The sequence below is a fragment of the Meles meles genome, chromosome 19, assembly GCF_922984935.1.
Source record: "Meles meles chromosome 19, mMelMel3.1 paternal haplotype, whole genome shotgun sequence".
In the NCBI taxonomy this organism is placed as follows: Eukaryota; Metazoa; Chordata; class Mammalia; order Carnivora; family Mustelidae; genus Meles; species Meles meles.
This window is the reverse complement of record NC_060084.1, coordinates 40225260-40232271: the sequence shown is the minus strand read 5'-3', so window position 1 is coordinate 40232271 and position 7012 is coordinate 40225260.

The window sequence follows — 7012 nt, the reverse complement described above, 5'->3', positions numbered from 1 at the left end:
CTGTTAAAAAGAATGAATAAAGTCTCTCTGAGAAGATACGGAATGACTTCTAGCCTATACTGTTGGCAAAAAAGCAAAGTGCAAAAGAATATATATTCATTTTGTGTAAGGAAAAATGGACAGTAAGAAAAATACACCCATCTGCTTATTTATGCAAAAAGAAGCAAAGAAAGGATAAACCAGAAACTAATAAAATGGATTATGTACAAGGGGGGCAGAGTGGGATGGATGGGATAATGGAGGGACCGATTTGATTGTTTTGACTTTTAGAATCACATTAATGTTCTAAATACTGAATAATTAGGATGACAGCCACAACAAAGTGGTGGGGGTGGAATTAATTCAAGTGACATTTAAACATAGTACTTCGAGTACATACCCCCACACCAAAAAAAAAAAAAAGAAAGAAGATATAATAGAAGAAATGCAAACAAATACTGAACTCTTTTGAGTAGGTTTGATTTTCACAGTGATTTAGAAGTATAGCAGTTCTGAAACTATTTTGTGTAACTCTCTTTTAAAAAAAGTTTAAAAAGTAATCTCTACACCTAATGTGGGGCTCAAATTTATGACCCTGAGATCAAGAGTTGTATGCCCTCCCAACTGTGTGATTTTGAATTGATAGTATTGAGAGCCGTAGTTCTCAGTGTGGAAATAGGTGATATAATGATAGACTTTTTTTGAGAGACGGCAAGGAAGAACATTGCGGAGTTGGATTGGAATTGGTTGTATCAGCACAACCTTATGTGTGTGCATATGTGTACGTGTACACGCATGTATGTATCCATGTAGACACATATATATGAATTTTCTTGTGCTCACATGTGTGTGAATTTCCCCCAATAGCCCACCAAAAAATCCTAGAAGCCCATGACACTTAATAGCAATGACCACAACTAGCATCCAGATTCTGGTATCTAAACAGTATTTCCCACTAAAATGACCAGGGCGCTTTGGAGAAATGGTTGATTTCAGGCCTGGGGAGGGAATATACAAAATAAGCATGGGAGGACTTGTTGTACCAGAAATGAGGGGGCATGTAAAACACACACACACACACACACACAAACACACACAGGAGCCAGCTTGACAGAGTCCCACTATTCAAATCTGGAAGAACAGGAACACTGAAATAAAAAGATCGGTGATGGATGGTAGATTTAGTAGGAGGAATAAGACTGATGAAGAACAGGGATTTTGATCTCAAAACATCCTTCCACACACCACTTACTACTGATCCTTTTGTAATTAATAACTATATAGTAAGTAATTGGGCAACACTTTAACTAAGTGATCAAAATCAGTATCGCTAAAAAGGGAAAAAATGGATCTCACACGACTCCAGATGGGATCGGTAACCTGAGAAGGACAACATCACCACGTATTAGCAATGGATCTACCCCAATGTATCTATCCATGACTATATTAACATCTAAACAGACCAAACACTCCTATTAAAAGGAAAAAAAAAATGGTCAGAATGAAGATTCCCTCCAACTCTATGTTTATAAGAGACACAGTGTAACTATAGGAATATAGAAAAGTTCCGAGAAGGGTAGGAATATCTATATACCATGCAGACTACTGGTATGGCTCTGCTATTATCAGACAAAGCAAGCTAGGGCTATAAGCACTACTAAGGCATTAAGGGGGGCATTTCACAATGTTAAAGAGATTCGTCTCTTTAAAAGACTCTCTAAATTCGTCTCTAAAGAGATTCGTCTCTTAATGCTGTAACGTTAAGTTACAGCAATTCTAAATCTAAATATATCCAATAGCATTTTTTCAAGACATAGAAAGCAATTGAACAGGACCAAACCAAGAAATATATGAATCCACAATCACAATGGAAGATTCCAATCTGTTTCTCAATAACTGACAAGAAGTCATAAAGAAATATATATGTCAAAAATATGAACAAAATTAAACGTGGTTTAATTAATAAATATTGGGGCAGTCCCCAATAATGACATAGTAGATATTCTATTGATACCTATCTTGATATCCACTACTATGAAGTGGATATATAGTCTGTAACTAGCAGTTTGTTTTTTTTTTTCTGTTGACTTGAATGCCTGGACAATTTTGGAGTGGAGTTTTCAAGGTCCTACAACCTTCTTGGAATGTGCAGTGGGTCAGTTTCTTCAGCTGGCAGCAGGAAAGGAAAGTTAGCTTGCCAGGCATCATGGTCCATGGTCCCATCCCGTTTCTCTCTCTGGGAGCCGTCGACTGACTGTATGTAGTTCACTCAATGTTATTTCATCCAGTGAGCCTGATCTCAACTGCACACTCTGACGTGATGAGCCTTTACGACACACTCTGAGCGTCCATTGGGAACTTGAAGATGAAAAATAAATAGCCCCTACCCTTATGAAGGTCACAGCACAGTGAGAAGGGTAGAAACATCGATCATTAACTAGAATTTGGGGTGACAAGTGCCATGGGAACCTTGTGGAAAAGGTGTTATGTGAATAAAGACCATTTTAAAAAGATGTCTGCCTCAGGAAATCCAGACTCAGGAGAACTCCTTGCCTTCACTAGAGTGTCTTCGTCAGGGATCATTTGGTTATGAAGAATGGACGCTCACACTAGCTCAAGTCAAAGAAGTAACTTATTGGAAAGGTAACAGGGGTGCGCCATGGAAATCCAAGAAGAGTGAGTGCAGGTAGTATGTTAATACTAACTGCAGTGGAGTAGCGACATGGGCAGAGAGGTCCACTTCCTGGACACGCCATCGATTACGCATCTCAAATTTACCATGGCCGCTCCATGACACTGAACTCCTGCTCCCGTAAAAGGCCTGCTCCTCCTCAGTATCTGAGGTCAAGAGAAGCGAGATTGTGGCATGACAACACACAGTCCTGAATCTCAGTGACTTGAAGCAACAGAGGCTAATTTTTCAACTGCATGTCGGATGCAAATCAGAGGAAGCTCGGTTCCATGCTGCCCTTATTCCAGGACCTGGGGAGAGAAAGAATCTTCAGGATCTGAGGCTGGCAGTTAAATGCTCTGACCCCGAAGGGACACATCTCATTGGCCACTAGTTAGTCATAAGGCCACACTCAACCAAAAGGAGGACGGGAGGAAGGGAGAACCAGAAATATTTGTTGAACACCAATAATGACTACCATACCAGTCAGCCTTCTTCATCTCAAGAAAAGGCACTACCATCATATACCCTGTTACCCAAGTTAAAAAAAAAAATCTAAGTGTTACCCTTGATCTCCCTTTCCCTTATTCCCGATGTATAATCCACCAGTAAGTTCTATCAACCCTACTTCTCTTCATTCTCCACCACTACCATTCTACTTACCAGACCATGACCTTTCACTGGGAGGACTAAAATACCCTTGATGCCGGTCTTCCCACCTCCGATATTACCCTCTGCACCCCAAGTCTCATTTCCACACTGCATCGCTGAATCTGGCCCCCAACCCCAGTGTCCACTTCCTAATCTCCAAAACTTGTGGATACATCATGCTACTTGGGAGAAGGATCTTTGCAGATCTGAGGAAGGCTACAAACCTCGAGACGGGGATATCATCCTGTGTTGGCTGGTGGGTCCAGTCTAATGCTGCATGCCCTTCAAAGCGGAGAATGTTTCCCAGGCGTAGTCATGAAGATGTGGCGGAGAGGAAGTGGAAAGAGGTACAGCAGGGTGGGGATGCCATGTGCTGTTGCTGGTCTGAGATGGAGGGGTCTGTGGCACAAGGATCCCAGAGAGGCTTCTAGGAGCTAAGGGGCGGGGGGGGGGGGGATCCCCTGGCTGGGAGCCAGCAAAGACATGAGAACTTTCATTCCACCCACAACCTGAATCAGGCTGGAAGTGGACTCATCCCTAGAGCCCTTGGGGCCGGGGGAGTGGGGGGGACGGGGAGGGTGCGGGGAGGATGTGGGGTGGGGTGGGGGTGGGGCGGAGGGTGGCCCTGCTAGCTTTCCTCATCCTGAGACTCCGGGCAGAGAGAGAGCTGAGCTGTGCTGACTTCTGACTATAAGCCAGAGACAATAATGTTTGAAGCACAGGGGTTTTTAGTATTTGATAAGACAGCATTAGAAAACAAACACAGGATCATAGACACATTTTTGGAAACATGAATTAGATAATGTCATTACTCTGCTCCAAATCCTCTGGTGTTTTTTTTTGTTTTTAAATCACATTTGGAGTAAAATTCAACCTATTTACTGAGGCACATGTGGTCTGGCCTGCTCTTTCTCTTCCCCATGTTCTTCTTTCTTCTTCTTCTTCTTCTTTTTTTTTTTTTTTTAAATTAACATATAATGTATTCTTCGTTTCAGGGTTATAGGCCCCGTGTTCTTATTTCTGACCCTCAGTTACGCCAAGCTCCTCCCACCCACCTGCAACCCCTCTTCCCTCCAATCTTAGCCCAGATGTGTCTTGTCAGTCAAATCAGAGCCTAAATGCCTTTCTGATCAATTAAAACCAAATAACCACGCAGTTATACTCCATCACAGTCTGTTATTTTAATTCTTTTCAAACATTCGGCACTTTCTTATGTGTTGATCTGTTGTCTGTATCCTCCGCTAAAATATAAGTTCAGTGAGACTATGGACCTTGTCTGTCTGGTACACTGATGCGTCCCAGTGCCTATAGGTCTCAAGAGATATCGAGCGAATGGATTCAGTCGGTAGGACCCGAGATCAAGCCTCACCCAAAGGCCTAAAAAATGGTGAAATGCACTACCAGATCCTTTTATTATTTACCAATTTGAGTTAGGTATTTTGCAACTCCCAACATGAAAATTTTTTTTTTCATTTTATTTATTTTTTCAGTGTAACAGTATTCATTCTTTTTGCACAACACCCAGTGCTCCATGCAAAATGTGCCCTCCCCATCACCCACCACCTGTTCCCCCAACCTCCCACCCTTGACCCTTCAAAACCCTCAGGTTGCCCCAACCTCCCACCCCTGACCCTTCAAAACCCTCAGGTTGTTTTTCAGAGTCCATAGTCTCTTATGGTTCGCCTCCCCTCCCCAATGTCCATAGCCCGCTCCCCCTCTCCCAATCCCACCTCCCCCCAGGAACCCCCAGTTTGTTTTGTGAGATTAAGAGTCATTTATGGTTTGTCTCCCTCCCAATCCCATCTTGTTTCATTTATTCTTCTCCTATCCCCCTACCCCCCCCCATCCAACATGAAAATTCTTAATGGCTACCTCCCTTGTTCCCTTGTTTTCTCTTACAGGAGATTTTTTTTTTTTTTTTTAGCTCTAAAGCATGTCATCATAATATTTTTATTCAAGATAATGATAAATCCATATTTATATCTGGGGCCTATATCCTTATATCCTATCCCTAGGTGTTCAGTGAGTTATCACAGAAGGAATCACTGAACCCAGTGATGACAGGGAAGGCTGTGTTCATAAAGTTAATCCACCCGGCTCTTACACGCTTTTATAGAGACTCAGATTTTTTTTTTTTTAAGGTTTATTTATTTATTTGAGAGAATCTTAAGGAGACTCCCTGCAGAGTGTGGAGCCTGACAGAGTCCGGTCTTACCACCCTGAGATCATGATCTGAGTCGAAATCGAGATTCAGATGCTTAACAGTCTGAGCCACCCAGGCGCCCCCAGATAGTCAGATTCTGAAATATACTGCATTAAAGAAACAAAAACGCTGCCCACAAAGACAGCAAAGTAACTGGGCAGCAGGTCCCCTATAATGGTCTTGTCTATTTGTACTATACCATTAATTATCAATAATCCCAAAGTACCTCCCTAGCCGGGGAGAATCTAGTGTGAGAGCAGGTGTTGTAAAAAAATAATTAATGGCAGGGAATCTAAATGAGCACAACTTATGTAAATAATCTTAATAGCCATGATAAGAGAGATAATTGTTTACGGGTGTCATTTCCTGGGGAAGAAAATCCACCTTTTCTTGCAGGAGAAAGTGCTACTACTTTCATTAAGTGTATGAGCCCTAATTAGCACACTGCTGCTCTAAGTGCTGTGTTAGTTCTGAAATCATTTTCTTTTATTCTTTTCTCTCTTAAGCAGATCCACATACAGTCAGACACTTCTACTTTCTGTATATGTTTATCTTGGCAAAGCTTTGACATTTATCTTCACCGATGATAATGTCTTCAAAAAAACATGCAATCAGCAGCCTTTCTTAGACTTTGTCCACGACTTTCCCCCCTCTTTCCTATACATACATGCAGAGATAGACACACCTCTCCTTGTGATGTAAATATATACCTGAAAGATTACTAAGAAGCTGGTTTCCTTACGAACTGCTCTTGTTAATCTTCTAAGCCCGTACAGGGTTTTAGTTATTTTTTAAAGATCTTTTCTACAGCAAGAATAGTTCCCATAAAATTACAAGGGCTCTTAAGTATCTATCTGACTCATGTCACTTTGTTCTTCAGACTTTTCTCCTTGACATTCTAATTTTGATGATGATTGATGGCAATGATGATAATATCCTATGACTTCCACCTACTGTACTTACCATGTGCAAAGTACTGGGCCTCGTGTTTTAAATGTTCTCTTGTTAATCCCCTCAATGGGGGTGCCTGGGTGGCTCAGTCATTAAGCCTCTGCCTTCTCTGCTCAGGTCATGATCCCAGGGTTCTGGGATAGAGCCCCAAGTTGGGCTCCCTGCTCAGTGGAGAGCCTGCTTCTCCCTTTCCCTCTGCCTGCCATTATGCTTACTTGTGCCCTGTCAAATAAATAAGAAATCTTAAAAAAAAATCCCCTCAGTGACTCCATAGATAGATAGATTATTGCACTTCCATTTACAAAACAAGAAACTGAAGCTAAGAGGGTAAGTAGCTTGCCCAAAGTCATGTAGATCCATTGTCTTTGCTTCCCTCGTGGGACTTGAGTTACACTTCTGGGATAAAGTGACATGTTTTCATCTGTTTCCCCCCAGGTCTTAGTCTGAATACCTTCTTCTAACCTATTGTCCAGTTGATCATTTCTCTCTTCAGTTGTGTCTAATTTGTGATTTAACCTGAGTTACTGAGTACTTCATTTATTACTTTTCAGTTCTAG